Below are 18,372 nucleotides of genomic sequence, written 5' to 3' on the forward strand. Positions count from 1 at the left end.
ATTTAATTTTTCCTTCGCTCATAAAGCTTAGTTTGGCTGGATAGGAAATTCTGGGTTGAAAGTTCTTTTCTTTAAGGATGTTAAATATTGGTCCCCACTCTTTTCTGGCTTGTAGGGTTTCTGCTGAGAGATCTGCTGTAAGTCTGATAGGTTTCCCTTTATGAGTAACCTGACCTTTCTCTCTGGCTGCCCTTAGTATTTTCTCCTTCATTTCAACCCTAATAAATCTGGCGATTATGTGCCTTGGGGTTGGTCTTCTTGAAGGATATCTTTGTGGTGTTCTCTGTATTACCTGGAGTTGAGTATTACCCTGCCTTGCCAGGTTGGGAAAATTTTCCTGAATGATATCCTAAAGAGTATTTTCCAACTTGGATTCATTCTCTTCATCACATTCAGGTACACCTATCAAACGTAAATTAGGTCTTTTCACATAGTCCCATATTTCCTGGAGACTTTGCTCATTCCTTTTCATCCTTTTTTCTGCATTCTTGTCTTCTCGTTTCATTTCACTGAGCTGGTCCTCGACTTCTGATATCCTTCCTTCTGCTTGATCAATTCGACTGTTTAAACTTGTGCATGCTTTGCGAAGTTCTCGTGTTGTGTTTTTCAGCTCCATCAATTCACTTATATTCTTCTCTAAATTGTCCATTCTCGTTAACATTTCGTCAAACCTTTTTTCAAGGTTCTTAGTTTCTTTGCATTGGGTTAGAACAAGTTCTTTTAATTCACAGAAGTTTCTTATCACCCACGTTTTGAAACCTGCTTCTGTTATTGGAACACACGTGTAATCTATTAAGCCTTGTTCCGTTACTGATGAGGAATTGCAATCCTCTGTAGAGGGAGAGGCATTCTGATTTTGAGTATTCTCTACCTTTTTATGCTGGTTTCTTCCCTTCATTATATATTTGTCCGTCTGTCGTCTTTATAATTACCGACTTTCTGACTGGGTCTCTGACGTCCAACTTGTTGATTCCCTGCGCCGAAATCTGAGCAATCCACTGAGCCAGCCAAAACAGCGGTGTTAAGACTGATGGTGCTTTTCTGCCCGGGAATCTCCGGACTCCGCACCAAGAACTGGCGTGCTAAGGCACCAGCAAAACCGCCACGCCGGCCACAAGAGTCGCCCTGGCGACCCGTGGAGCTCCTCCACTGGGAATCTCCTGGTCCGTGAGCAACTAATATTCGTCTGAAAGTGTGGCGTCCTCTCGTTCTTTGCGCTTTCACTGGGAGGTACGTGCCCGAGCTGCTAATCATCAGCCATCTTGGATCTCTCTGTCTGTCCTCACATTTTAAATACAAGCATGCCTTCCCAATGGTCCCTCCAAATCTTCACTCATTTCAGCATTAACTCAAAAGTCCAAGTCCAAAGTCTCACTTAGGACAAGGCAATTTCCTTCCACCCATGAGCATGTAAAATCCAAAGCAAATTAGTAACTTCCTAGATACAACAAAGGTACAGGTATTGGGTAAATGCCAGTTCCAAATGGGAGAAATTGGCCAAAACAGAGGGCTGCAGGCCCCATGCAAGTTTTAAATCCAACAGGGCAGTCATTAAACCTTAAATTTCCAAAATGATCTTTTTGACTCCATATCTCACATCCAGGTTGCCCTGATGCAGGAACTGGGCTCCAATGGCCTTGGGCAGCTCTGACCCTGAGGCTTTGCAGGGTACAACTCCTCTCCTGGCTGCTTTCACAGGCTGGTATTGAATGTCTATGGTTTTTCCAGGTGCAGGGTGCAAGCAGTCTGGGGTCTGGAAAACAGTGGCCCTCTTCTGACACCTGCACTAGGCAGTGCCCCAATGGGGCTCTGTGTGGGGGCTCCGACCCAACATCTCCCTTATGTACTGCCCTAGCAGAGGTTCTCCATGAGGGCTCTGCCCCTATAGCAAACTTCTGCCTGGATATCCAGGCATCTCAATATATCCTTTGAAATCTAGATGGAAATTTCCAAACCTCAATTTTTGACTTCTGTGTACCCAGAAGCTCAACACAAAGTGTAAACCACCAAGACTTGAGACTTACAGACTCTGAAACAATGGCCGAAGCTGCATGTTGGCCTTTTTTAGCCATGGCTGGAGCTGAAGCAGTTGGGCACTATGACACAAGACTGCATAGAGCAAGGGGGCCCTGGGCCCAGCCCAGGAAATTATTTTTTCCCCTAGGCCTCCAGGCCTGTGATGGCAGGGGCTGCTGTGAAATTCTCTGACATGTCCTGGAGACATTTTCCCAGTTGCCTTAGTGATTAACATTTGATTCCTTATGCAAATTTCTGCAGCCAGCTTGAATTTCTCCCCAGAAAATGGAGTTTACTTTTCTATCACATCATCAGGATGCAAATTTTCCAAACTTTTATGATCTTCGTCCACTTGAATGCTTTGTCATTTAGGAATTTCTTCCACAAGATACCCTAAATCATCTCTCTCAAGTTCAAAGTTCCACAGATCTCTAGAAAAGGGGCAAAATGCCTCTAGCCTCTTCAAAGAGTGACCTTTATTCTAGTTCCCAACAAGTTCCTTATCTCCATCTGAAACTGCTTCAGTCTGGACTTCATTGTCCATATCACTATTAGCATGTGGTCAAAGCCATTCAACAATCCTCTAGGAAGTTTAAAACTTTCCCACATATTCTTTTCTTCTAAGACCTCCAAGTATCTAGGACATTCTAAACTTTCCCACATATTTCTCCCTTCTTCTGAGTCCTCCAAACAGTTTCAACCTCTGCATGTTACCCCGATCCAAAGTCACTTCTGCATTTTGGGGTATCTTTACAGCAGTACCCCACTCGCTGTGGTACCAGTTTACTGTATTAGTTCATTCTCATGCTGCTAAAAAAGACATACCTGAGACTTGGTAATTTATAATGGAAAGAGGTTTAATTGACTCACAGTTCAGCATAGCTGTTGAGGCCTCAGGAAATTTACAATCTTGGTGGAAGGAGAAGCAAAAAAGTTTCTTCACATGACTAGCAAAACAGGGAATAGCCCCTTAGAAAACCATCAAACCTTGTGAGAAGTCACTCACTATCACAAGAACAGCATGAGGGTAACTGCCTCCATTATTAAATAATCTCCCACCAGGTACTTCCGATGACACATGTGGATTATGGGAACTATAATTTAAGATGAGATTTGGGTGGGGACACAGTCAAACCATATCAATGGTTAATTTTATGTGTCAACATGACTGGGCTAAGGGATGCCAGAAAGCTGGTAAAGCATTATTTCTGAATGAGTCCATGAGGGTGTTGGTGAAAGAGATTACCATTTGAAGTGGTGAGAAAAAAAATCTGACCTCACTAGTCAAGCATCATATAATCCATTGAGGGCCTGGACAGAATAAGTAGGCAGAAAGAGAGAGTGAATTTCTCTCTCTTCTCTTATCCTCAACTAGAAATTATACCATCAGCTTCCCTAGTTCTTAGACCTTGAGATTCACCCTGAATTATACCATTGGATTTCTTCTCCAGCTTGCAGAGGGTGTGCCTTGGGAGTCCAGGACCTCCATGATCATGTAAGCCAGTTTCCATATTAAATCTTCTTTTATCTCTCTATCTTTCTATTATCTATATATCTTGTTCCTCTGGATGTTAACTTATACAGATGCTAACTTATATAAGATGTTAACTTATACAGATGGTATTTAGCAGTAATTGAGAAGGGGATATAGGTCGTGGGATCTGAAAGAGAGAAAAAAATAAAAAGATAGGTTACAAAAGGAAGCAAATAGCCACTAATATGGTTTGGCTGTGTCCCCACCCAAATCTCATCTTGAATTGTAACTCCCCAAGACCCTATATATTGTGAGAGGAACCCACTGGGAAGTAATTGAATGGAGTGGGTCTTTCCTGTGCTCTTCTCATGATAGTGAATAAGTCTTACAAAATCTAATAGTTTTAAAAATGGGAGCGTAACTGCACAAGTTTTTCTCTCTTTTCCTGATACTATTCATGTAAGACATGACTTGCTCCTCCTTGCCTTCTGCCATTATTGTGAGGCCTCTGCAACCATGTGGAACTGAAAGTCCATTAAACCTCTTTTTCTTCCTCAGGTATGTCTTTATCAGTGGCATGAAAATGGACTAATACAGGCTCGTATGTAATCCTCTTTTCCTCTGACCCAGTAAGGACATCTCTACACATAGGTCCTAGAAAGTTAAGACCATTTGGAAAATGAGTCTATGAAAGATTTTCCAAATCACCTTGCAGGACAAAAAGTAGGAAAGGTGTTTGAGGATTCCTAGGCAATCAGACAATGAATTATATTTTCAACACCATGCCAGGCCTTGATTAAGATCTGTAATTAGAAGGCAGAGGTAAAAGTATAATTAATCTTGGTATCTAATTAGATTTTTATAATGATTAGTGTGGTGTTAATAATTTTGTCACAAATGAATAAAGTTTAAACTTATCTGAAGTTCCACTCTCCTACGGCTATGTGTGGTGGAAAGTGCAAAGCAAAATTGTAAACTGAAGTGGCAAGTAACAACTATTAACAGGATAAGAGCACTAGGAGTACTTAGGATAGAATTGGAGAAAGAAGTGTGGGCATGGAAAGCACTCTTCCATTTCTGGTGAAGAAGTATTTGTGAACTACTAAACACTTAACAAAAAGCTAAATCCCAAAGGAGCCTTATCAGTCATGTGATCACGAGTTCTTCTGGGAGCAGAGAGAATAATCCAAGTCACCCAACCTGATAGACCTTCTCAACAGATTCCCACCTTCATGGGTGTTCTATTCCCTGTACACCATTCAGAAAAAAGTGACAGGCATATTCCTCCCTTCCAAACCTGTCACTGTGGACTTAAAAAAATGTATCTAATTTTTTGCCAGAGATATGTCACTCAACCTTCTCAAAACGTAATTTAGCTAAAGAATTTTCATTTTATGTCTCTTGCTGAAATTAAAAAATGTTATTGTTAATATAAACAGCTACGATGACCTTGTTTTACCATTTGACAATACAAAATAATTAGTTTTGCTGAACATATGTGTGTGCTTATATATTTATAGATATTAAATTTCATATTTTATTATATGGATCATAACTCTGAAAAGCTGAATGCAGTGCCTAGCACTGTGGAATATATCTTAGGAATTCAATAAATAATATAGAATTAACCTATTTAACATTTCATTTTGACTATGATAATGATGATGACAATGACAATGATGGCAATGATGATTTCTATTCACAAAGCTACCATTAATTGTACTAATAGTGATTGATACTGTGCTAAGCATGACATTAACAATTATGTTGTGCAGTTTATCTAACAACCCAATTTGGAAGGCACCATAAATAATATTTAGAGATGTGAATCATGATCAAGGCCTCAGGAGAGCTAGAATATTAATCAGACTGTTTAGAAAATCCCATGTCCTCAACTACCATACAATATTTCCAGAATAAGTTTGGTTTTAAGTCAGCAAAGTATTAAACATACTTTGGTACTATTCATTCTTTGTGAGGTTCTTTGTGCCTAAGAGTTCACACCTTGTTTCCTTAGACACCAAAAATTTCATGAATGTTTATTGCAGGCTCAGATCCATGCCCAGTGTGGTATCAGGTGTGGGTGGACACTTTTCAAGCTACCTCCTCCACGGAAACCAAACAACTGAAATTCTGTACTGGGAAACCACACAGCACTAAACCATAGGTTTAAGATATTTTATATTTATTTTTATTTCAGATTTTTAAAAATGACTTTACTTTTTAGAACAGTTTTAGCTTTACAGCAAATTTGAGGGACAGTACAGAGATTTCCCATATATCTTCCACCTGCACACATACATGGCCTCCCCATTATCAGCATTCCTCTGCAGAGTGGTACATATTCTAGAGTTCATGAATCTACACTGACACATCATTATCAGTGAAATGACAGTTTATGATATCATCATTATCAGTGAAACCATTCTGTACACAAAGGTTCACTCTTGGTGCTGTGCATTCTCTGGATTTGGACAAATGTATAATGACATGTATCTATCATTATAGTAACATACAAATAATATTCACTGCCCTAAAAATTGTCTATATTTCTCTTGTTTATCTTTTCCTCACTGTAGCCCCTGACAATCACTGATCTTTTTATTTTCTCCAGAGTTTTGCCTTTTCAACAATATCTAATAGTCAAAATCATCTTATATGGCATCTTCAGATGGGCTTTTTTCACTTAGTAATATTTGTCTAAATTTCTCCCATGTCTTTTCTTGGCTCATTAGTTCATTTATTCTTATGGTCTGATTGTACCACAGTTTATCCATCCACCTACTGAAGAACATCTTAGTTACTTCCAAGTTTTTGCAATTATGAATAAAGCTGCTATAAGTACCAATTTGCTGGGTTTTGTGTGAACATGAGTTTGCAACTCCATTGGGCCAACATCAAGGAGTATGATAACTGGATCATATGTTAAGAGTATGGTTAATTTCTTAAGAAACTGCTGCGCTATCTTCCAGGGTTGTTGTATCATTTTGGATTCCCACCAGCAGTGAAGGAGAGTTCCTGTTGCTCTACATTCCTGCCAGTATTTGGTGTTGTCTGTTCCGAATTCAGCCTTTCTACTAAGCCTATAGTAGTATCTCATTGTCGTTTTTATTTGCATTTCGCTGGTGACATGACATGAAACATCTTTTCATATGCTTATTTATTATCTGTATACCTTCTTTGTAATTGATTTTTAGTGCCTTACCATTTTTTAAATGGTAGAGTGTTAAGTAAACAGATCACCTTAAGAAATCTCCCTCAAAGAATATTCGAGGTCCAAAAAACTGAAGGTTTAGGGTACAGCTTCCACATATAGGGACACCAAAGACCTTGGATAGTCATACTGCTTACCTGGAGCAGGCGCAACATCAGCCTGGAGTAGGAGGACACTCTTTTTGGTGCTAAGGCATTGTCTGCTTTCCTGAGGCCATCTTCCCAGAGACAGATCCTTTTCTAATGGCATTGAATTAATCTCACAGTGGGCTTGACTATGGACATCTAGAATGAATTATGTGCTAATCAAAGAAATTCAAGGAAGCTAGGAGAAAGAGCAGTCATTAATGATGTGTGGATTTGAGAGCCCCATTCTCGGCTCTTGATTTACTTCTCAAAAAAAAGTCTAAGCAGAAAAACAAGAAGAAAAAGAGGGTTTAAACACATTTGGCACTATTTTCTCTGCCTTAAAATAATCTAATTTTAATACTCCTCAGGAAAAAAAAAAGAAGTTAAGTGCCAACGTTCAGAATATACAAAGACTTTTCAGTTGAGGCAAAATCTCAATGCAAAAGATCACTTTTATCTGTAAATAAACATACATAGGATGGATTAAAACCTCTAAAAAATTGCAGGTAAATATTTGCAAAGCAGCTGAGCAAAGTTCTGGGTTTAATGGCAATTGGTGAAAGTAGAATAAATGTAATCTAAAATAAGAACCCTGTTTGGGTCCCATAAATATAATCCTGTGGGATATCTACCTCAGTCACAATGGAATGGATTTTCACTCTCTCCTTAAACAATGAGAAAACTAGACAAAAATACATGTAACAATGTCTTAGACATTGAATAACAGGCAGTATTAGAGTTTTATTCCCTGAAAAAAAAAGGAAGCAAAAAGGTGAGCCCCATAATTTTGTACTGTATGAAAGTAATTAGCAGACCACAGTGGAGACAGAGTCTAACGGTTGTCCTTACTTAAGGAATGAGAAGCTGAAAGTTAGAGAGGCCAAACCAATGAGAAATTTGAGAAGCTGAGGGTCAGAGAGCAGAGAGTTCTGAAGGTCTAAAGAATGATTTCCTCAAATCTTTAGCTAAGTAATTACCTGTGCCTTTGTAAAAGGAAACTACCTGAAGCTAGACAAAGAACTTTGGAAAGCAATAGCCAGAAACTCCAGTAGTTCACCTGGGCTGGGGACAGTTTACACCCTCACTACCCAAAGTGAAAAGACCTCATAGTATACCAAGTACTGGAAAGAGTCCCCAGAGGATATCATTTTAGGAGTGAGATTTAATTAGTCCCCATTTTCCCAGGGAGAAAATGCTCTATTTTCCCCCTGCCTAAAAAATAGCTTAATGCTGTCTTGATAGCATCAAACAGATTCCAAGTAACTTAATTGCATGCTAGACAAAGCTGAACCCTAAGTAAACAAAATCCAATAAAATACAGAAAACAATAATGCAATATTCACAATGCCGAGAATCAAATAAAAAGATGCCAAGAGGCAGGAAAATGTGATCTATAACTAGATGAAAACATAATCAATAAACCAGATCCCAAAGTGATAAAGATGAAGTTAAAACAACTATTGTAGATATACTCCATATATTTAAGAAGAAAGAGAAAAACACTGAGATAATATATGACCCAGATGGAACTCCTATGAAGAAAAACAGAGTATCTAAAATGAAAAGATAGTGAATGGCACACCAGTCAATTACATTAACAGGAGAAGGACTGAAGAATACAGTTTACCCTTTAACAACATGGGGCTTAGGGGCACTGATCTGACCCTTGTGCAGCAGAAAATCTACATATAACTTTTGACTCCCCAAAAACTTGACTACTAATAGCCTACCATTAACTGGAAGCCTTACCACTAACATAAGCAATGAACACATATTTTATATGTTATGTATATTATATACTGTATTTTTATAGTAACAAAGTAAGATAGAGATAAGAAAATGATGAGGAAAAAACTATATATATATATTTAATATATATTTTATTGTGTTTTAGGTTTGGGGGTACATGTGAAGAACATGCAAGATTGTTGCATAGGTACATACATGGCAATGTGGTTTGCTGCCTTCAAAATTATAATTTTTTAAGTGAAAGTAGATTATCATAAAAATCTTCATCCCCATTATTTTCACATTGAGTAGGCTGAGGTGGCTGAAGAGAAGGGATTAGTCTTGCTGCCTCATGGGTGGCAGAGTGAAAGAAATTCCACTTATAAGTTAACCTGTGCAGTTCAAAACTGTATTATTCAAGGGTCAATTCTACACTAATATAAAGTATACAAAATAAAAACCACAGAGAAAATAAAGACTGAGATAAATAAACAGAGCATCAGTGATATGCAGAATAATGTAGAAAAATATAATATTTTGGAGTTCCAGAAAGAAAGGAGAGAGAGAGAGACTGGGACAGAAAAAAACATGTTTCAAAGAATAATGGTCAAAACTTTTCCAATTGTGATGGGAAATATAAATCCACAAAACAAAGAAGCCCAAGTAAACACCCCATGTAAAAACAGTAAGACACCTCGTTATTAAATTGCCAAAAGCAAATAAAAATAGCTTTAAAACAGCCAGAGGAGAAAGGCATACTATGTATAGAGAAACACAAATAAAAATTATAGCCAACTTCTTGTCAGAAACTTTGCAAGACAGAAAAACTATAGCAATGTGTTTGTGTGTTGTAAAAAGCAAAACAAAACAAAAAAACTTTGTCACCCTAAAAACTATACCCAGCACACATGCTTTTCTAAAATAAAAACAAATAAAGACTCTTTCTGGAAATCAATAGCTGAGACTATTGCCACCAGACCTGCAATAGAAGATAGGTCAAAGCAAGATCTTCAAGCCGAATTAACACGACACCAAATGGAAATTCAGATCTTCCCACAAAAATAAATAGCCGTATAAGTGGTTAATATTTCCACGAATATAAAAAGACATACTGTTCCATTTTTAATCTTTAATTAGTTGAATATTACAGCAAAAAGAATAACAATATCTTCTATGCTGGGGGTGAGGACTAACTGTCAGAGAAAGTAGATTTGGTCTATGTACAAACAATGAGGAACAAATATGCATTCTAGACAGAATATAGATAAAGAGATACAAACCTAAATACAACATTTTCAGGTAAGTCAGCCATATTAAAGGATGGAGGGACTAGGAGTGTCATTAAATCATCGCTTTCTACTCTGCATCTACTACCAGCTCATTATCATATTGTTCAGTGTGTAAGAAAATGCCATAAAGGTAACATTACTTTGACTTCAAAGCATTTGATATTAATGATGGCTTTATATTTTAATTAAGTCATGACTTGTAAAGTTGACAAAGACATAAAAATGTGTTTCAATATTAGTTGCTAAGATGCATATTTAAAAGTGTTACCTCATTTTTCACAAAAATATACTAAAATTTTACACCCGGTTTAGAGTGTATACTTTGAATGAAAAGGTAGGGTGTCCAAAGAGCACATTTTATATTTCTAAAACCAGAAAGGAAGAAAAAAATCTTCAATTCATAAGAACAAATTAAAATAACCAGTTGGATAACTCAAACTGTGATTAATTGAGAGGCTTATATCCTTAGAAGCATAAGAAACTACATTAAACTCCTATAGCTATTACCCTGAACCTGTAATTACATCAGCACATTTTTGCTTTCTTTTAGGGATCATCACAGCATGAGAGAGAGGAGGAGTGGAGAAGGAAATATGGTATTCATTACATTCTACAGAATATCTAACCATAGAGTAAACAAACAGATGATCAGAATGCAATTCCAATAAGAACTTTTCCCATTTTTAATTACATGATCTTAGAATCCTATGAAAGACAATGTGACAGACTTAGGCATCAAGAGTATTTGGGCAAGCACAAATCCTCTTAATAAAATAAAAAATATTTGAAAACAAAAGCAGAAAACCTGTATAACCAGGATTTTAGCCCTTGACATTACGTTTCTTTCACATTATGAAAACAACCTTGGAGCTAATCATATCAAAACCTTATAAGACTCCCTACCATCAAAGGTATTTACATAAAATAATAACAAAATAAAACACCAAAGCTCTAGTTCAGGCCAAAACAATATGCAATTCTAATCTTCTTACTTTAAAAACAAATCTGAATAAAGGTCATATCCAAGGTTTTCAATAAATTTTCCACTGCACTATTTTACAAAAAAAAAAAAAAAAAAAAAAAGCAGTCAAAGCCACACTTTGGGTAGATAGCAAAATATCGTATTTTGATATTAACTGGTATGGTAAATACCAGAAATACTTAGCTCAGATTATCTAAAGAAATTTAATTATATTTATTAACATTAGGAACCTTTGTAGTATGGATTAAAATTATTTTTATTTGCACACAAAAAAGTGAAATAACAGAGAAGGTAAGCAGTTTTCTCAGCACTACTCAATAAGCTATTATTATAGTTATTGATTTAGTGTTTATTATATGTATGTATGTGTTTGTTGCACATATTCATAAATATAGACATAATATACATGTGTATGAATGTGTTTATGTATTAGTATGTTTGTATAACATGCTGTATATATAATAACTATATTATGTATATATGTATATATTTATGTTTGAGTGTGTGTATATGTAGATATCTAGCTAGCACTATAAGAATTGCAATGTAATTAATCAAAATTATTATGATTAAGATGGTTTTATCTAAACTAGAATAGCACAGCATTGATATTATGTCAGGTCTCTCAATTAAGTTCTTATTTAATCAAAATCACAAAAGAAGATACATCAGGTTATGGAAATGTGGATGTAAAACCCTCATGCTATAAAAACGCAAATACAATGGGTATAGAATCCTGAACATGAGATTGGAATGTAGCATTTGGTATTTGAATTAGTGAATGAATACAAAGTCAATAAATAAATGTCAATTGTATTTCTGTATACTCAAAGCAAACAAAGGGTAAAATTCAGAAAAATACTATTCTACTTATAATAACAATAAAAATGATAAAACAAGAATAATTTTAACCAAACCTGTTTAATACTTTTACACTGAAAATGGTAAAACTTTCTAAGATAAATTAATGAGTATTACATACATTGAAAATATCCAAAAGTTTCTGGATCAGAAGACTCAATATTCTTAAATTTACAACTGTAATCTCAATGATAATTCAAGTATATTTTAAAATAGACATTTACAAGCTATTTCTAAAATGTATATGCAACTACAAAGATTCTCAAACAGCCAAAACAATCTTGAAATAAAGGCAAAACAGAACACAAATTGTGAGATAAACACTACCTGACTTTAAGGCTTACTAAAAAGACGGTATAAAATTGACATAAGGATAAGTAAATAGGTCTAAGAAATAGAGTGTCTATTCCCATATTCAATAGAAAATGAAAAATATTTTCAACAAATAATGCTGAATATACTATATCTACATAAGAACTTTGAGATCTATCTCACATCATATAGAATAATTGACTCGAGATGGATTATGCTTTAAACATAAAATCTAAAAAAGCTTCTAGAAGAAAACATAATGGAAATATCTTTGTGACACAGAGATAGACACTTTATATACAGCAATAACTTTAAAAGAACGAAAGTAAAAATAGACTTTATGAAAAACAAAACCATTTTCTCATCAAAAAACACTGCTAAGAAAAATAAATAGATGAGTCACATATTGTGAAAAAAATACTTGCAATGACATATGTAACAAAGAACTTGTATCCAAAATTTATAAATAGGCCAGGAGCAGTGGCTCACACTTGTAATCCCAGTACGTTGGGAGGCTAAGGCAAGCAGATCACTTGAGGTAAAGAGTTTGAGACAAGCTTGTCCAAAATGGTGAAACCCCATCTCTAATAAAAATATATTTTTAAAAACTAGCTGGATATGGTGATGGTTGCTATAGTCCCAGCTACTTGGGAGTTTGAGGCAGGAGAATCACTTCAACCTGGGAGGCATAGGTTGCAATGAGCCAAGATCATGCCACTGTACTCCAGCCTGGGTGACAGAGTGAGAGTCTGTCTCAAAAAAAAAAAAAATATATATATATATATATATATATATAAATAGTTTCTAAAACTGAAATACACACACACACTTCATAAGGAAGACTTATGAGTGGCCTATGAGCACATGAATCATGGAACATCACTAATCATAAGGGAAATGCAAATTAAGACAACCAGAATAGCTGAAACAAACAAGCAAAAATTATGGTATAAAATGTTCATGTACATATGAACAGCTGCAACCCTCTAAAACATTGCAGGTGGGAAAGCAGCTCTTACCTAGGAGAGCTGCTTAGCAGTTACTTCTCATATTAAACATATACCTACTCTATGACTCAGCACTTCTATTCAAGAGAAAATAAAATATATACCCAAAGAGATATATGCCCAAATTATTTGCCCAAGAGAAATAAATGAATATATGTATAATTATAAATATAAATCTATAAATATATATATGTGTGTGTGTGTGTTCCCCAAATGACTCATATACTATTTAAAGCAGTTTTATTCAATAGACAACAACTGGGAGTAATCTAAATGTTCAGCAGGGCAGTGGAAACAAGAAATCAGAGTATATTCTTAACATGGTATACTACTCAACAATTAAAAGGAATAATCTACTGTTACATGCAATGATATGGTTAGGTTTTGTGTCCCAACCCAAATCTCATCTTGAATTGTAATCCTCATAACCCCATAATTGCCATGTGTCAAGGGAGAGACCAAGTAGAGGCAACTGGATCAAGGGAACATTTTCCCCCATGCTGTTTGTGATGGTGAGTTCTCATGAAATCTCAGATTTGATGGTGTTGTAAGTGTTGGTAGCTCCTCCTGCATTCGTTCTCTCTCCTGCCGCCCTTCAAAGCAGTGCCTTCTGCCATTAATGTAACTTTTTTGTGGCCTCCTCAGCCACGTGAACCGTGAGTCAATTATACCTCTTTTCTTTATAAATTACCCAGTCTGGGGCAGTTCTTTATATCAATGTGAGAACAGACTAATACATGAAACAAGGTGGAGGAATCTCAGAGATATCTTGGGCTTCAGAAGTTGAGCACAAGTTAGTACTAAAAGTATATTTCCATTTATAGGTATTTTTACAAAAGGCAAAACTAAATTTTGGTGCAAATTATTAGAATTTTAGAGGTGAAGATTGATTGGGAAGGGACAGAAAATGAGAAAAATGTTTCTTACATAAATAAGAGTGAGTTACCTGGATGGATGTGTTTTTCAAAACTCATAGAAGTGAACATTTGAGATTTTTGTGTTTTACTATAAATTAATACATCTCAAAAATAACTGTAAACAAAACAAAATAACAAAAATATGAAATTCTAAGAATATAAAAATGCCATCAGTTAAATAAATACAGATTCATATATATTTAATGACAAAAAGTGAACTATTCCAAACCTTTCCTCAGTCATCCTTCTAAAACAATGTTAACTACAATTAACACTTGGATATGTATCTTTCCAAGAACTTTTTTCAATTTTCTACTTGCACATATGATAATAATTTATGGAAATATCATTATTTTCAACATACTTTTCCTAAACTGGTATCCTTTACTTAGCAATAGATTATACTTTCATTTTTGAAATGGCTCATCTTTTTAAATAACTGAGAACTACTCCATAATATAGACATATTATAATTTATTTGACTATTCTTTGTTAAATGCTTAAATTGTCTTCAGTATTTTACTTTGCATAAACAATTCACATTAACAATTTTGCATAGTTCTATTCCTAAAAATGGAACACTAAGTATGCATATGTTAAACTGTAATAACCTCTTGCTTGTTGCCCATCAACTTTCACACCCACCAACAGAATGTGAGTGTATCCTTTCTTATGAAACCATCACATTTGGTATTACAAGTAAAATTATACACTTCTCATTGTAAAAAAAAAAAAAAAAGTAATGGATGAAGACTCTCAGAAGAGATACCTGGAATGGTGAAATGAGCTCTTGTTTAAACCCTTTCCCAATCTTCTGTTATGTAGAATTTTGGTAAGAAATAAAATAATCATATAACATAGTTCTAACAAAATAATTGCTAGAGTTTCAATGCTTAGAGTCCCTTTATAAAAGGTATGAAAACATATGTGATTCATCCTTAGAAAAATTGTCATGTTACCTAAACAATATATTCTAATCACTCTGTGCTTTACGTATTTCATAATTCTTTCCAACTCAGTGTGATTGAGTGAAATTTACACAAACTGCATCTGATATCAGTAAGTATCCAATCATTTGTATTTATAATATATTTTCCTGTATTCCCATATAACCAGCTATTTATTTATTAGGGATGTGTGAATGGTAAATTCTTCATTTGATTTGTTCATTTTAATTACGTATAAATAATTTAGCATGCAGGCTTCCAAACATACAGAGCCAGTCTTCATCTTCTGCATATTCAATTTTCATATAAGCCAAAGTTGTAAATTTTACACTGATATTCTTAGACTTCATTTTGTTTAAAATATACTGCTTTTAGTTTATTAGCTAATAAAAGACCATTACAACTATTATATCAGGGCATTATTTACAGTGGCTTCCATACTGTTTCCAAACTATTACGTGACACCCATCCCCTTCAACTTTATAGACTTTATGAATATCCTGTGGTGCTATAATATGAAGATTCTTCATCCTACCTTTCTAAAACCTTCATAGATTCTTACTTCTCCTCTCATTATGTGTGGTCATTATCTGTTTCAAGATGTTTATGCAATTTTCTACATAATCTTTCCCTTATGGAGAATGTTTTTATAGCTTGAAATATCACATCCCTGGGTAGTATTTTACATATATACTTGTCATGATTTCCCATTCTAAAAATGTAGTAGGTGGGTATCCCCCTGCCTACAAGTAATCCCTTTAGAAGAGTGGTCCCCAATCTTTTTGGCACTGGGGAAAATTTTTCCATACACCAGCTAGGGAGGATGGTTTGGGGATAATTCAAGTGCATTACATTTATTGTACATTTTATTTCAATTATTATTACATTGTAAAATATAAAGAAATAATTATACAACTCACTATAATTTAGAGTCAGTGTGATCCCTGAGCTTGTTTTCCTGCGACTAGGCAATCCCATCTGGGGTGATGGGAGACCGTGACAGATCATCAGACATTAGATCCTCTTAAGGAGCATGCCACCAAGATCCCTCCCATGTACAGTTCATAATAGGTTTTGTGCTCCTATGAGAATCTAATGCTGTCATTGATCTGACAGGAAGCAAAGCTCAGGTGGTAATGCAACCCATGGGGAGTAGCTGTAAATACAGATGAAGCTTTGTTACAGGTCTGTGGCCCAGGGGTTGGGGACCTCTGCTTTAGAATAGCCTACTTCAATCACCTCCAAAACACACCAAAATTGAAACACAGCATTTCCCTATACTAACTTCACTTCCTTTTTTTCTGTCTACAGCACTGCATCTTAAAATCTTTATAATATCTTTTACAATTTTCTTTTAATTTGCTCTTTCTGCCATCATTTTTTGCCATTCAGGAAATTATAATCAAATGTATCATCTCATTTCCAAGTAGACACCTTTACCTATTTTATCTACACAATGTAAAAGATGTCCCTAGATGCACTCTCCATGCCCAAGTCTCATTCTTGTCTACCCTGCTTCAGCTATATATTTTTACTGAAAACCTTCTTTGACCATGTTATTTCCCACTGATCCCTTTCTCATCTGAATTCTAGTCATTCTTTCTACAGTATATAGGTCCTTCATAACCTACAATTAAGAGTAACGCATAATTTGGCACCTACAGTCACTAAAATATGTGTGTACAGTTTCTCATGATCCAGGTTAATCTCATGTATTTATTTGTTTGTTTGTTTATTTTCAAAGCTGTTTAGATTATCTGTCTCTTTTTTTTTTAATTTTAATTGCATTTTAAATGGATAAATTTTTGGACACTTGCATCCTCCCAACCCTAAACCAGGAAGAAGTCAAAACCCTGAATAGACCAACAACAAGGTCTGAAGTCGAGGCAGCAATTAAAAGCCTACCACCCAAAAAAAGCCCAGGTCCAGATGGGTTCACAGCCAAATTCTACCAGACATACAAAGAGGAGCTGGTACCATTTCTTCCGAAACTATTCTAAACAATCCAAAAAGAGGGAATCCTTCCCAAATCATTTTATGAGACCAACATCATCCTGATACCAAAACCCGGCAGAGACTCAGCAAGAAAAGAAAACTTCAGGCCAATATCCATGATGAACATAGATACAAAAATCTTCAATAAAATACTGGCAAGCCAATTGCAACAGCACATCAAAAAGCTTATCCACCATGATCAAGTAGGATTCATCCCAGGGATGCAAGACTGGTTCAACATACGCAAGTCTATAAACATAATTTACCATATAAACAGAACCAAAGACAAAAACCACATGATTATCTCAATTGATGCAAAGAAGGCCTTTGACAAAATTCAACAGCCCTTTATCCTAAAAACCCTCAATAAACTAAATATTAACGGAACGTATCTCAAAATAATAAAAGCTATTTACGACAAACCAACAGCCAATATCATACTGAATGGGTAAAAGCTGGAAGCATCCCTTTGAAATCTGGAACTAGATTACCTGTCTCTTTAGTGGAAGTCCAGGATACTATGAGCACCTTAGTCATTTTCAATTTTTTTTTTTTTTTGTAATAAAGAATTTAATTGATATGAGGCTAGCCCATGCAAGAAAACTGGAGTTATCACTCAAATCAGTCTCCCTGAAGACCCAGAGGTAAGAGTTTTTATGGACAATTTGGTAAGCCGGGGGGCTAGGGGATTAGTGCTACTGCTTGGTTGAGGATGAAGTCATAGGGATATGGAAAACAGCCCTCATGTGCTGAGTCAGCTGTAGGTAGGACCACAGGGCCAGTTGAGTAATGAGTCATAAGTTCCATCGGAGTCAGTCTGAAAAATATCTCAAAACCAATTTTCAGTTCCACAATAGTGATGTTATTTATAGAAACAACTGGAGAAGTCACAAATCTTGTGACTTCTAGCCACATGACTCCTGAGTAGTAAAGGATTATAGAAACTTGCTTACATTTTAGCAGATTTAAGTTCCCTCCCATAATCTTATTCTTAGGGCTTTTTATTCATCTTAAAAGAGGCAGTGTTTAGTTCTTGAGCAAGGAAGGGGTTAGTTTTAGGCAGGAACTTTTATTATTCTTGCTTTCAAATTTAACTATACACTAAATTTCTCCCAAAGTTAGTTTAACCTACACCCAGGAATACTAAGGACAGCTTGAAGATCAGAAGCAAGATGGAGATGACTATGTCACATTTCTCTCACTATCATAATTTTGCAAAGGTGGTTTCAATCCCTCCCTGGGCTTCAGCACACCTCACTCCTGAGTTGCGAGCTATAGAGATGGAAAAAGGCCAATGACTGCTTTAACTTCTTCCTGTGATAGGGGGCATAGTTAGAATAGGAGTTGCTCACAGAGTAATTGGAGTGAAACTTTTGTGGTTGTCTCCATTTATTCACAGGTGCCTGGCTGGGGTCCTAAAGTGTGCATAACAAAAACATTACTGCATTTATCCACAGCTTTAGTACAGCACCTAAGTGAATAGTACACTATATGACAAATAG

Source organism: Aotus nancymaae, unplaced genomic scaffold, assembly GCF_030222135.1.
Source record: "Aotus nancymaae isolate 86718 unplaced genomic scaffold, 86718_ANA_hifiasm-v0.15.2.pri h1tg000040l, whole genome shotgun sequence".
Lineage (NCBI taxonomy): Eukaryota > Metazoa > Chordata > Mammalia > Primates > Aotidae > Aotus > Aotus nancymaae.